Genomic DNA, 14,510 nt, shown 5'->3' on the forward strand with positions numbered 1-14,510 from the left:
CACCTCTGGGAAGGTCAGAGGGGTGAGGGCAGTAAAAACGTGATTTTTATGAATGATGGCGGTGACTCCACCACCGCTTTTACCCAGAGGTCGGTTGGCAGCTAGTATGTAGTATTCCGAGGGGAGAGCTGCGAGGATGTCGGGAGCAGAATCCTGAGTGAGCCAGGTCTCCGTGACCAGGAGAATGTCTGGTTTTTCAAGACTAAGTAGCACAAAGATGTCCAATTGGTGTTTGACCAATGAGCGAGTGTTAAGATACAGTGTGCGGAGAGAAGTCTGCCTAATGGTTTTGGGCGGATAGGTGATGGGAGGTGAGGGGCTGCAGACAAGGGGGAAGACGTGGTGGGGAGGTTGAACGTATATGTTATGCTCCCTCAGGCGATTTTCAATAGATTGGTTAAGGGATAGGCCGCGGTTGGCTAGCGAGTGCAATAGTTTGGAGGAATACATAATGATTTGGCCAGAGTCTTTGGCCCCTGGTCCCGTACGGGCGCAGACGGGCTTGCCTTAGGCGCGCCTGCTGCGCACGTCCGCTGCTGCAAGCATTTGTAGCTAAGCCCCGCCCTCTTGCTCCTCCTCCTTACGGCCGATAGGCTAAGGGCCAGGGGAGGGGAGTGTCAGGAAGAGACGACGAAAGTGAAGAGGCAAGTGCCGTGAGTTTTTAAAAAATGCAGTTGCAATAGAAATTCTAGGTAAGTTTCAGCTTCGTTTTTTTTAAAACAAATGATAAACACAACAGAGCGAAGCAAAATACAAGCGGCTATCCGCGCGTCCTCTGAGGCAACAATTATATTGATAGGACAAAAGATTTTCGCAAAACACAAACTTTTTATTGCCTTTGCTCCACCTCATAAAGAGAGTCCTATTTCTAAATCCAGTATGTATAGAGGGATTGTTAAATGTATTTAGGCTTGCTATGTAACTTTAACTATTCCTCTTAGAGCACATTCTACCCGCACAATAGGAGCATCTATGGCCTTTTTAGGTAACATTTCCATAGCTGACAGCTTTATGGTCTACACCACACACATTTGCCAAATATTATTGTGTGGATGTATTAGCATGTCAGCAAGCTAATGTAGGACAAGCAGTGCTAAACATTGTTTCAAACAACTGCTACACCCACTGGTTAGCCACCACTTTAGGAGAATGGTGTCATACAGTCTATGCAAAGCATGTGTATCCCCAGCGCACATGCCTTGAGTGGATTATGTTACCCTGTAAGCATCTGTTCTTGGCATGTAGAGCTGTAGATTCACATGTGCCCCCACCCCCGGACACCAGTGGTTGTTGCAGTTCTTATTACTCAAATTACACATGCATGGACATATTTATACTACTTTAACTCCATTCTCACCCTCTTGCGGGAAAACAATCTAACAATGGAGTTGATGCCCATGCGCAGTATCACCAAAAAGAGGAGTCATCTTACCTTGTGACTGGAAAAGACTTCTTTAAAGAAAAACAACGTGCAAACATCTGGACTCAACACTAGATGGCAGGAGTATGCAAAGCCTGTGAATCTACAGCTCTACATGCCAAGAACCGATGCTTACAAGGTAAGTAACATAATCCTTCCTGCTCATAAAATGGTGTAATTCCCTTATTGAGGGCATTGACGTCAAGACAAGGTAGGCACCAACCTGTTTGCCGCCAAAACATGGATCGACGCAAAGAAAAAGAAGAATATAGATGTCGAAACTGGGTAGGTCAACACGGGGACTAGCTGCCATCGACTCATAGCAGCAGATCGCCATCGAGGAGAAGGTCGACGTCGACACACAGTCCTATCGACGTCAAAGAGGCGCGGATGGTTGACGTCAAGGAGCAGATCAATGTTGAGGCGTCACAGGCGTTCGGTTTTGAGGAGCATGTCGATGTCCGGAATATTCCAAAGGAAGAGGAGACGCACTTCCCTGTCACCAGGGTCTGACTATTTCAGGACGTACTCTCCATTTACACCTAAGGTCTTGCCAGCCTCATCTCTTCCTCCGCCGGCTTCAGCGCCAATTTCAGCTGTACTAAAACCTCCAAGATCATGTTCCAGAATGTGCCGTCGTTCTCACCATAAGTCACAACATTCCTCATCAGGACAACGTCATCATCACCGTCTGTCACATAGATCCTGATCACAATCTTGTTCTCTAAATCACTCCAGATATTTGTTCTCCACATCTACAGGAATGCTACTCACCTACCCTTACAGACTCTCCTACATCTAGAGTCTCCCCGGTAGATTATATTACCACCTTACATGAGGTCTTGGTGAGAGAAGCAGCAGAATTAAATCTCCAAATGATGGTGCCTACATCTTCGACATCTGTGATATTCAGGACGCATCATCAACTCACAGCATCCAGACCTCTCCTTTCTCTAGTACCAGATCTCTTGGAATTGGCCATGGACCTCTTTTTGACGGCGACCTCAGCCAAGTCTGCTCCATCCAGGCTGCTAAAGAAGTACAGAACTCCTGAGCAGGATCCACTCTTCCCACGTTTGGACCCTCCTCCAGGCTCTGTAGTAATACTAGTAAAGAGATGCTTACAAGGTAACATAATCCACACTTGCCTCCCTCCTCAGTTCCACCAGATAAGGAGAGCAAGAAGTTGGATTCGGTGGGCCGCAAAGCATGTGGCACTTCTGCCACGTCCATGAAAGCAGCAAATGCAGCCGCTCTGTTCAACAATACTATATGGCATTGTGGGAGTCTGTCCAGAGGTTTGCCGAAGATCCGCCTAGAGACGAATGGGAGGATTTCTTAGAAATAATCAACAATGGTTTGATGGTCTCAAACCAGATAATCAGTGCGGCTGCCGATTCTTCTCTCCTAGCCACTGACTAATATTGCCATGGTGTGGCCCTCTGCAGAAATGCTTAGTTAGCTCTGTCTCACATCTTTGAAACCGAAGTCACAACAATATGTTATGTTATGTTAGAACTATATTTCTTGAGCGCACGGCTACCCAGAACGGGTGTCCCGGCGCTTTGGCAGAGAGTCCTGAACACAACCAAGAAAAACCCAGCGGCAGAAACACTGTAGGCCCACTGGTTAGGCGGAGAAGAGGAGCGTCTTGAGCTCCTTTCTAAAGGCCAGAAGATTGTTAGCCTTGCGGAGTGACAGAGGGAGCTCATTCCACAAACTGGCCGCCATAAACTGGAAAGACCGGCCTCCCATCCGCACGCGTTTGATCACTGGTACCTCCACTTTAGCCAGGTCAGCAGATCTCAAACTCCTCCGGGGAACGTAGAGAGCAATCCGCTTCCTGAGGTAAGCTGGGCCAATGCAGTGGAGGGCTTTAAACGCCAACGTGAGGACCTTGAAACTAATTCTGCTAGGGATAGACAGCCAATGCAGCCTACCGCGCAGTAGAGAGGCACTGGCTCTCCGTGGAAGGCCAAAGATGGCTCTGGCCGCCGAGTTTTGGACAACTTGCAATCTGGATACCAGATATTTAGGCAGACCAGAGAAAAGTGCGTTAGCGTAGTCTAAACGCGAGCCCACAAGTGCTTGCACGATGTTCTTGCGATATTGAAGGGAAAGCAGTGGGAGAAATTTCCTCACCATCTTCAAGATACCGAAACCTTTCCCCGCCAGGCCCGTGATGTGGGGACGAAAAGAAAGACTGTCGTCAAATACCACACCCAGATTTTTTACTTGGGCAGATGGTTTCTCAGGGGGGAACATGTCGGAAGGCCACCACGATTTCCAGCCAGGGTCCTCAGCGCAGCCAAAAAAGAGCAACTCGGACTTATCCGAGTTACATTTCAGGTTATGGTGCTGAAACCATGCAAAAACAGCACTCAGGCAGTCTCTGATTCTGTCGCCATTAAAAACCTCTCCCTTCCTGCAGGTAAACAGGAGCTGGGTGTCATCAGCGTATGAGATGACCCGGGCTCCAAATGCCTCAGCGACCTTCGCCAAAGGGGCCACATAAATGTTAAATATGGTGGGGCTCAGGATGGATCCTTGAGTCACCCCCACCTCTAGCGAAGGCATTTCCGCGGAGAACGGAGGAGCCCAGATCACCTGCCGACGGTCGGTTAAGAAGGATTGAAACCAGTCCAACACCGTCCCCCGCAGACCTACCTCCCTGAGTCTTAGGAGGAGGCCGGCGTGTGGGACGGTGTCGAATGCCGCCGACAGGTCCAGCAAGACCAACATAGCCTTTCCCCCAAGATCAAGCGTTTCTCTGATGGCGTCGGTCACCTCCACAAGAGCTGTCTCCGTACTGTAATTGGCACGGAAACCAGATTGGGAGTCATGCAGCAGTTTGTTATTCTCTATAAAGGTGGTAAGAGTATGCTGAACATGTTTCTCCGCCACCTTCGCCAGAGCAGGGAGGAGGGAGATTGGTCTATAGTTGGCCCACTGTAAAGGTTCGAGCAGAGGTTTCTTAATGAGCAGGAGAATAAGAGCATGCTTCCATTCTTTAGGGACCACTCCAGAACTCAGAGACATGTTGAGCAAGGGGTTCAGCAAGTTGTTAATAGCTGGTGCCACCGAGCTCAGGCATTTAGCCGGACACGCATCCAAGGGGGATCCAGATTTCAGCCGGGAAAGCAGTTCCAGAGAGGACTCGCAGGATAGCGGGGGGAACGTCGAAAGAGTGGGCGCCAGCTCGGCTGCAGCGGATGGAAGGACCTTCAGATCACTTTCCACAGCTGCAGCCACTTCCAGGGACCCCACCCGATCGAAAGAGTCCTGAATCCTACGGATCTTGTCCACAAAGAAGTCAGCAAGCTGCTTGATCCACTCCTCAGTATGGGAGTGAACCCTAGCGGCCGCCACCGGCTCTACGAATTCCTTCACAATTCGGAATAGTTCCCGGCTCGTGTTATCAGCCTGGTCTATTCTATGCTCGAAGTAGATCTTTTTAGCTTCGGCAATCTGTCTGTGATAGGATTTTATCGCACCCCTGTACTTCAGTTTCTCCTCAGGCGCATATCTGCGCCGCCAGAGCCTTTCAGATCTTTTGCAGTCCTGGCGCGCTTTTTGGCGATCTTAAGCCTGCCATTTTCTGGTTCCACCCTATTTGGCAGCCACACGGGCAATAACGTGGCTAGGTTAAAAAGCCTAAATGGACACCATTAAGGCGGTTGTCCTAAAGAGGTCCAAGGAACAAAGAAAATCATTTAGGCCTTATCATGGAGGGGTTCAAACCCCTCCATGGTATCAAGGGTGGTGACAGCAACGACCCTATTACCACAGCAAAAACAGCCTAGGGGAAGAGCTTCACAGCAACAAGCGCAAGGTGGAAAGCCTACCACAGGCACAAAACCTTTGGTCCTTCCCACTCTTCTGTTACCCACGCCGGTAGGGAGGATTATTCTGCATTTTCTTACAGAGTGGCAACAAATAACAAAAAGAAGCCTGGGTATTGAATATTGTTCACAATTGAAACTGTCTCGAGTTCACAAGACCTCCTTCGGCCATACCACCAACGCCATACAATCGCCATCTGAAGATGCTGAAATCAGAAGTCAAACTCTTGCTTCAAAAACATGCGGTGGAGGCTGTTCCTCTCCATCAACGGGGAACAGGTATATATTCAAGGTTTTCTGGTACAGAAAAAAAGGCAAGAACGAATTCAGACCCATTCTCGACCTGAAGTTCGCCAATAGATTGATTTGTCTGGAAAAGTTCCGGATGCTGGCCTTACATCAAATCTATCCTCAACTCCACCAAGGGTGTATTGGCTCTGCTCCATTGACCTCCAAGATGCTTATTTTCACATTCCAGTTGCAAAGAAACATTGGACATTCTTGAGGTTGTGATTGGGAAGGACCACTATCAATATCAAGCACTCCAGTTCAGCCTCAAGTCAGCACCCAGAACATGCGTGAAATGCATGGCAGTCGTGGCGCTACCCCTCAGGAAACACCGGGTCTTTGTCTATCCATATCTAGAAGATTGGCTTATCAAGGCGTCAGCCTTTCAAGAGTCCCAGCTTCATTTCAACTGGACATGCGATCTCCTCCTTATCGTGGGGCTTCATGTCAATCACCGCAATTAACCAATCCCTGTCCAGACCTTGCATTATTTTGGAGCCTCCATCGACACTGTTCAAGCAAAAGTGTGTCTTTTGGAGGAGAGATGCTTATCGATCCCTCCGAAATGTCTTTCTTATGACAGCATCTCATCCCAAGGTAAGGATGGTCTCATCCCTCCTTTCTTCGATGGCCTCCTGCATCTTCCTCTCTCCAAATGCCTATCTCCACATGCGACCTCTCCAAGAATGCATTGAGGACCAGTGGGATCAGCTAACGGGCTAGTGGGAGGTCCAATCGAACTGTCCCTCCATGCAAAACATTCCCTCAAATGGAAGTGTTTCCCTGCCAATTTGCTTCAAGGAATGCCTTTTCACCAACAGGTTCCTTCCAGACCTTCCAGACTTAGACCATAGTGATGAATGCATCACTACAGGGATGGGGAGCCCACATTGATCATCTTCAAATTCAAGGCATGTGGTCACTAGAGGAGATGTCTTATCACATCAACCTCCTCGAGCTTCGGACGGTCCATCTGGCGCTCAATGCCTTCCGTCCATCATTCAAGTCACAGACCCGGCTTGTTCAGACACACAATATAACTGCAATGTACTACCTCAACAAGAGGTGGGTATGAACTTCAGGTCATTGCCAAGAAGCCCAAACAATATGGAAATGGTTGATTGTCTGAAACCTGCAAATGACGGCAACTCACACTCCAGGTGTGCAGAATGCACAGACGAATGCCCTTTGCATAGTTTTGCAAGAAAACCACATAGTTCTTGCACTACAACATTGTTCCAGCATGTCTTTGCACTGTGGGGTACACCCTCCATCTACTTGTTTGGCACCACACATAAAAAAATGCAGCGGCTTCAACTCCAGGTAGTACCAACAAGGGGCACTAGGGAATACCCTATGGATCGACTGGTTTGGCAAATGTCTTTTCGCTTTTCCACCAATTTCCCCTTATCCCGGCTGTCCTAATCAAGCTGTCCCACTCCAAAGCCAAGATAATCCTCATAGCTCCAGAGTGGCCACACCAATGGTGGTTCCCATACCTGCTTCATCGGTCACAGCATCCATATGTCATGCTCCCATGCCGACCAGACCTGCTGACGAAATTCGGAGGCCAGATGGTACACCCCAATTTCTCCTTGAGTTTGGCTGCATGGCTCCTGAGCTAGTGCAGTATGGATATTTGAACATGCCACAAGACTGTATGAAGATCCTGAAGGAGGCCAAGCGACCGTCCACCTGGTCAGCATATGCCTTGAAGTGGAAGAGGTTTTGCATCTGGTGTTCCTCCAAAAATGTGAACCGTGCAACTTGCCAAGAAGATGTAATCTTCCATATATATTACATTTTGCAAAATCTGGCCTGCAGTTCTCTTCCATAAAAGTTCACCTGCCAGCTGTTACTGAGTATAGGAAATATCCTTCACAATATTTTTTTTTAGAATTCACACCATCAAGGATTTCCTAGAAGGTTTGAAGAAGGTTTTTCCTCCTATAAGGTACCCTTCCCCCTCCATAGGAGCTTCATGTAGTCCTTTCACACCTTATGCAGGATCCCTTTGAGCCCATGCACAAGGCATCTCTCCAACACTCGTCTTGGAAAACCGCTTTCCTTCTGGCTATAACATCTGCCCGCAGAGTTAGCGTGATCCAAGCACCCTACTCTCATGAACTATATATTGCATTTCACTCTAGCAAAGTGGTCATGAGAACTCACATAAAGTTCATCCTTAAGGTTGTTTCGGACTTCCATGTCAACCCGACAATCTCATTACCAACATTCTTTCAGAATCTCTCTGCTCCCTGGATGTTAGGAGAGTTCTGAAATTCTGTCTAGACCATACACGAGACCTCTGCAAATCGGACCAATTGTTTTTCAACTATGGTCCGGTCCGTACAGGCTTAGCCACCTCCAAGCAATCCATTTCACGATGGATTGTGTCTTGCATTTTATTGTGTTATCTAAAGGCTAACAAAACACTCTCAGCTAAGCCTAAAGCACACTTCAATAGGGGGAAAGCAGCTACTGCTGCTTTTCTACGCAATGTCCCTATTCCACATATTTGCAAAGCAGCTACCTGGAAATCGGTACATACATTCACCAAGCACTAGTGCTTAGATTCTGACGCCATTGCAGAATTTAAAGTAGGACGGGCTTCGCTCAGAAATCTATTTGCTTAAGCTTCCCATTGGATCCTCTCTTTTCCACTGCGATATATGGGGATGGGCTTGGTACTCTATTCAGTGATGATGACTATAAATGGAATCCCCTAAGAGCAAAGGACCAGTTCTTACCAGTGACTCCTGTTCTCTTGTAGGGGAATATCCATTATAGTCATAAGCAACTCTCCCTCGTGGTATGAACGGAGGTGTTCATGTAATCTACATATGTTCACACATCACCTTCAAAAAGATCTGAAGTAACTGCCACCTGCTTTGCATGATGGTCTGGGTTCTTAAAGGCACAGTTTATTTTTTAGCCATATAATGACAGCCTATGAGGCTACCCTGTCCTGCTCTCCTTCATCCCTATCATAAAAAAGGGTTTGTGAGGGAGATTTATGCTAATAACAGATCAACTCGAATTGCCCTCATTTACCTTATTTAGGTCCTTTTTGTCTTCATGTAGAAGAATTTGGCTATTGTAGCCTAGGTATATAGGCTGCCTAGTCTGTCTTTTTCTTAAGTGTCTTTGCAGGCCTTCCTCTAGAAAGGCGAAGCTCCACACTTGAGATATATTGAAGAACTGCTTCTGGGTCCCCACACGTGGGCAGGACGAGTTAGTGCTTGGGACAGTAATGGAAATTTCCCCTATGAGAGAACAGAAGTTACAGGTAAGAAACTATTTCATATGGATGTCTGTGCTAAAGAATATTGCTGTTTATTTTGATCTGTGACATTTATAATGCGTATGTGCTCATTATTTGATTCAGCTGTATGTACACCTGAATGATGCCAATTTAAGGTAACTTCTTCTGGAGGGTTAATCTGTATATTGATAAGAGGCTCTACGTTGTCATGATCCATATGTACATGTACGTTAAGGGCTGGAGATTAAATTATATGAGAAGATTTCAGGTGACTCAGAAGCAGTGGTTCAGTCGTGAAGACTGGAAGGCTTGAAACACGTCTAGGGAGGCTTGGGATGAGGAGTAGGAGAAGGGCCTTACAGAGCAGGCTCAGAGTCAGACCAATCAGATTGTCAGTATGATGTGAACCCGGTTCTGCAGGGGTAGCATACAAAGAATTTGTAGTAGACTCACGTTGCCTTGTTGCTTTCTTGGTTGTATGTTCAGTCATTCACTGTCCCGGTTCCTGCATCTTTGTTGTTTTTCCCCTGCTTTTTTGCATATTCTTTCTTCCTTAGTGCACAATTTATTACAACCTCTTTGTGTCCCACTGGGTTTCTTTGAAGAACTGTACCACAGTGCAGTTTTAAAATATTCTGCTGCTGCATTCTTTCTTGTTATTCCTTCTCTGGCATCCGATTGCTCACAAGCTTGGGGATGTCTCCCGGTCATTAAGCGATTTGATCATTGGAGTATCGGGGAAACTGTGCAGAACAAATAAAGCTGGGATGGAGGTTCTGACACGATAACAGAGCAAGACTGCATAGTACCTTCTGACAGTATTTCTGTTACTTTATGTATCTGTTCTCAAACTATTCGCTTACAGAAGAATGATCGTGACGTCCACCTTGATCTCTGCACAATCTGTTTCTGCGTCGTACTATACATGAGTTGGGAAGGCCTACAGTTATCTAGCTTTATGGCTTTGAGCCTTAGTAGGTGCTTGATGGTGCCAGGGGTTGTCCTTAATGTGTGTTGCTGGTGTAACAACAGATTAGTATTAACATGATATGGATTTTCAGTTGAGGATACACATCTATACGTAATTGCATAGGTTGGAGCGGAGTTGTGCAAATGATTGTACCAAGAGTTGTGAATGAGAGGGGTTAGGTGTCTGGAACAATTAGTCTATGGGATTGAGGAGGAAAGACTAATGGCCCAACAGATAACTCAATTGTAAATTTAAAAAGTGCCATTTATGTAGGAGCAACGAATGATACCATAACTGTAGCTGAACAATCGTAGGCATATTTTGATGTAGGATAGGTCCATTTAGCAATTACATTAATTTTTTGGGGCTTCTCCATCCAACAGCAAAGTCTTGCCTCGTCCAACCGGACAAATTGAGCTTCGAGTAAGCTTTGACACAACCTGTTTGACAAACTATCTTTCATCTCAGAGGATCTCAAACAATCAGAATATGGTTCCATTGTTTCTAGGAACCAATCTGATCCAGGTCCTACGAGCTGTTCCCCTATTTGGCTTAATGGCCATCTGCATCTTGTTAGTGCCACTGGCCAGGTGGTGGATGAGGTTCTTTGAATGGTCCCTCAGGAAGCGAATGCTTCAGCATCAGGAGAACCTCATTGCTCATGCAGCTAACTTCCTCTCTGCCTTTCCAGACCTCCATTGATGGATATGTGCTTTCACCGTCATAGTGGTGGTCCTCCACAGCCTCAGCCCACCATGTTACAGATGCTTGCTCATTAGGCTGTGGTGCTAATCTATGGGCGATGACAGAGGCCTGTGGTCCCCGCCAGAACAATGTACATGCATCAATGTGCTAGGTTTGAGAGCAATTATCCTAACTTTGAATACGTTTCTTTCTTCCATCTGAGGAAGTGTTGTAAAGATTCTTGTGGACAACATTATCACGATCCACTACTTCAAACGACAGAGGAATGAGTTAAAGAGCCCTGTACTAGCCTACCTGTGGCAATAGGCTGTACAGTAGGGCATTTTCTTGAGGCCGCTCATCTAGTGGACACTCAATATGTGTGTAGTAGTGTACAGTAGCCGATGGGCTTTCCATTAATTTACTTTTTTCGCCTCAGCTGCAAAAAGAAATGCACTTTGTTCTGTGCCCTGCACGTTCCACCGTATAGTGAGGGCTTCAGGCTGAGTTGGTCTCAGGGATTGGTTTTCTTACCTGTTCATACTTCATCATACCAAATATGGTGTCTGTGTTCCAAATGGGCTATGCTACCGGTGTCCCATCTGCCATAATCCCTCTACATCCATCCAGGGAAGAGGGCCATCTAGACAATCTAGAACCTAGGTGAGCTGTTTCTTACTTTTTTTGTTCATACAAAATCCAGCTCTTTGTAGGGTTTACTGAACCCAAGACACTATGCTGGAAGGGCCTTGAGAGCTGCAACATTATTGTGCCCATTTTGCAAAGTTTTCTTTGAGAACAGCAAGAATGTCAATGGAAATAAACAAACATTACTCTGCTTGACTGTGTAATACTTTATTTCACACCAAGTCATTCTTAGCATTACAATATGTTGTGCCTTGGCAAAAGCAGCCTATGGCTTGCATATGAGCCCTCCTGAGGAAGGAGATAGTGGCTTCTATTATTCATATCCTCAGCATCCTGGTGGCTGATATTTGACAGGGTGCAATCGCCCTTCTTTACACTTCTTTGTCAAACATTGCTATGTGGTATATCGGAGTGAAGTGGTAGACTGTGCTGCATGGTTTCTTTAGTTAAGCGCCACTGTTTATTTCCATGTTGTGGTTTGAACTGCTGTGGAACTCAAGGTGAGGAACCTGCGGTATGAAGTGTCCACCATAAGAAAAAGATACTTACCTTTGGTAACTATACTTTTTGTATCGAAGATCTTCAGTGATTGTCATTAACATTAAAAATAGTCTGAGCTGCCTGTGTAGACCCTGGGTCTATGCAGGCTGCGCAGAATTATTCATTGTTTATTACTTCAATGCAGATTCCTACGATGCAGAACCAGTACGACAAGTAAGTAACCTTTTCTTCCTGCATATTCCGCTTTCCTTCCTGTATAAGTTGATGGTGTTAATTATAACATTCCAAAGTACTAATATGTTTATTGTTCTGTTTTTTTCTGTCTGCTGTCATTAAGCTTTCTTAGGTCATTGCCATACACCTTGATTGTGAATGGAAAACATATAAGGAATTGACACCAGCAGGACAGTCATGCCGTAGTCACAGCCTAAGTGATCAGAGCTGCTATTGAAGTCACTCAATATTAACTGGCAGCACTGGAGGACTATTGCTGAAAACAAAAATTCCAGATCTAGTCTGAAGCTTAGGGACATACATAAGGTGCGAGGAAACTGTGTAAAGGAATAGTATGTACCAGAAATATTGTTCTCTTCTAGAGGATCCTCATCATTAGTCATAAGCACTAAATATTCCCGCCTTCCTGCGGGGACTCCGGAGCACATATTAAAAAAAAATATATATATATATATATATATACATATATATACACACACATATTTTTACATATATCCATGCAGCCTATATGAAGGGCTACAAATGCCCAATTTACATTGAGATTTCCTTTAATAAACCTCTTACCAGACTAAAGCATTTCTGTAAATCAAAGAGCATACAGTGCAAAATAAAACCTTTATTGAGGATAAAACTGCAAGGGAAGTGCGGTGAAGGGTACCGGCAGAGTCCTGAATTTCAGGGATGATTCTGTGGGCTCTGGGGTAGGAGACCAAGTTGTGGAGCAGCTTTCCATTTTCATCCCCCCAACCATAGACATGTGCCACGGAAGAGCGCAACAACGTTTTGGCTGACTCCAGAGAGATGTGACGGATTTCATCTCTGAGGGCCGCCAGCTGCCTAGAAGAGCGAGCATCAGATGTATCCGCAGAAGCAATTTCCAGCCGTAAGGCTTGCGCTTCCAGCTGAGCCAAGCGGGCAGTCTGCTCGGCCCGCTTCGAGTGCACCAAACCCCTAGCCACCCCACAGAGTATTGTTGGAGCTCCAACCCAAGCGCCTCCTTGAACTGCTCGTCCTCGAGAAACCAGGCATTTAATCGCCATATTGGTTGCGCATCTGTCTGTGGTTCCCCAAGGCGTAAGGATAGGGGTGAGTGATCCACGAGGGAGAATCGAAATGTGAGACGAGGTGGCAATCAAGTGCAGGAAGGAGAAACAAGTCGATGCGAGAGTGAGTGTGGTGGGCCGCGGAAGTGTGGGTAAAATGTCTTTCCCGGGGGTGCCAGATCCGCCAGGTGTCAGAGGCCGAGGGCTCCGGTCCAGTCGGATAGTTTGGTGGGACAATCGCGCCATGGATGCGGCACCAGTCGAGTCAAGTCCCGGTTGTAAGACTGCATTAAAGTCACCCCCAATGATGGTCTGTCCCAATGATGGTCTGTCCCTGGGCTAGGGCTGAAATAATCTCAGTGAGGCAGTGCAGGGTTTGGGAAAGGGCGGCGGGTGGGACGTAGACTGAGGTGAAATTGATGCCGTGGCCCTCAAGAGTTCCGGAGACGGTCACGTATCGTCCTTGGGAGTCAGTTCTGATCAGTGTGAGAGTAAAGGGCAGACCTCTCAGAGTTATTATGGCCACCCCCAACCCCCCCCCCCCGGGCGCCTCGACTGATGCCGGAATGCCACGCCTTATCAAAGCCATATCGGGCCAGTAAGGGGCATTGGCTACCTAGGAGATGAGTCTCTTAGAGTATGAGGATATCAGACGCATGGCGCTGGGCGTATTTGAGAACGGCGGTGCGCTTGATACGATCTAGCATGCCATTCACGTTCCAAGACAGAACGTGGAGCGATCTGTTGGTGTTAGCCATCTAGATCAGATGTGGAATATTGGGGGGGGGGGTTGGACAAGGGGAGGTGTGCGCCCTCCAATGGGCATTGTTTCCATGCCAGGTCAAGGGTGGGACACGCGCTGGATGTTGTTGAGGCTGTTGCTGGTGGGTTCGTAGAACTTTGACAAGACGCTGTGTAAGAACGTGGAACTGTAGCTCATGTGGAACTATGAGCTGAACTGGTTGTGGATCGCTCCATCTCTTTACCAACCCTTCCCAACTCCCCCCACCCTACACTTCTGAAACTGAAGCATCTGTCGGCCTAAGGAAGGAACAAAAAGCAAAACAACTCAAAAGACAGTAACTAGCTAAGCTAAAACGTTTAGCGGGGTGATCGGACCCTTCTGTTTCGACGGATAACCTAATATCATCAGTGCTTTAGAAGTTTAGGATTCCTGGACATGGTCCAAGGCAACAGTGGCTCTGTCGGAGCTCGCAGGTCCCGTACCAACCCTCTCTCCCGAGCTAGGCATCCGAGGGCTTCTGGAGAGGTCTGAGTCCGATCCAAGAGGGCGGGATGAGGCGGGCGAAGTAGACCGCCGGTCCAGCAGTTCCAGTGAGCCGGCCCGGGTGCGCGCCCCCATGGGCCAGGAAGATCCAGTGGGTTGCTGATGCGTAGGTCCGAGGGTAGGTGATTGCGAGAGCCCTACTCGGCGATTGTGCCTCCTTTGGGATCTGGTGCACCACCGCTGCTGTTTGGGAGGAGGAGGATGCACCGTAGAGGAAGACGGCTGAGTCGAGGAGGGGGCGGGCTGGGCCCTCAAGGGCCGCTCCTCCGTAAGCCACGTCCAGGCCGCTTGGGTGGACTCAAAGAAAATCGCCTTGTCTTGAAAAAT

The sequence above is a fragment of the Triturus cristatus genome, chromosome 8, assembly GCF_964204655.1.
Source record: "Triturus cristatus chromosome 8, aTriCri1.1, whole genome shotgun sequence".
Taxonomy (NCBI): domain Eukaryota; kingdom Metazoa; phylum Chordata; class Amphibia; order Caudata; family Salamandridae; genus Triturus; species Triturus cristatus.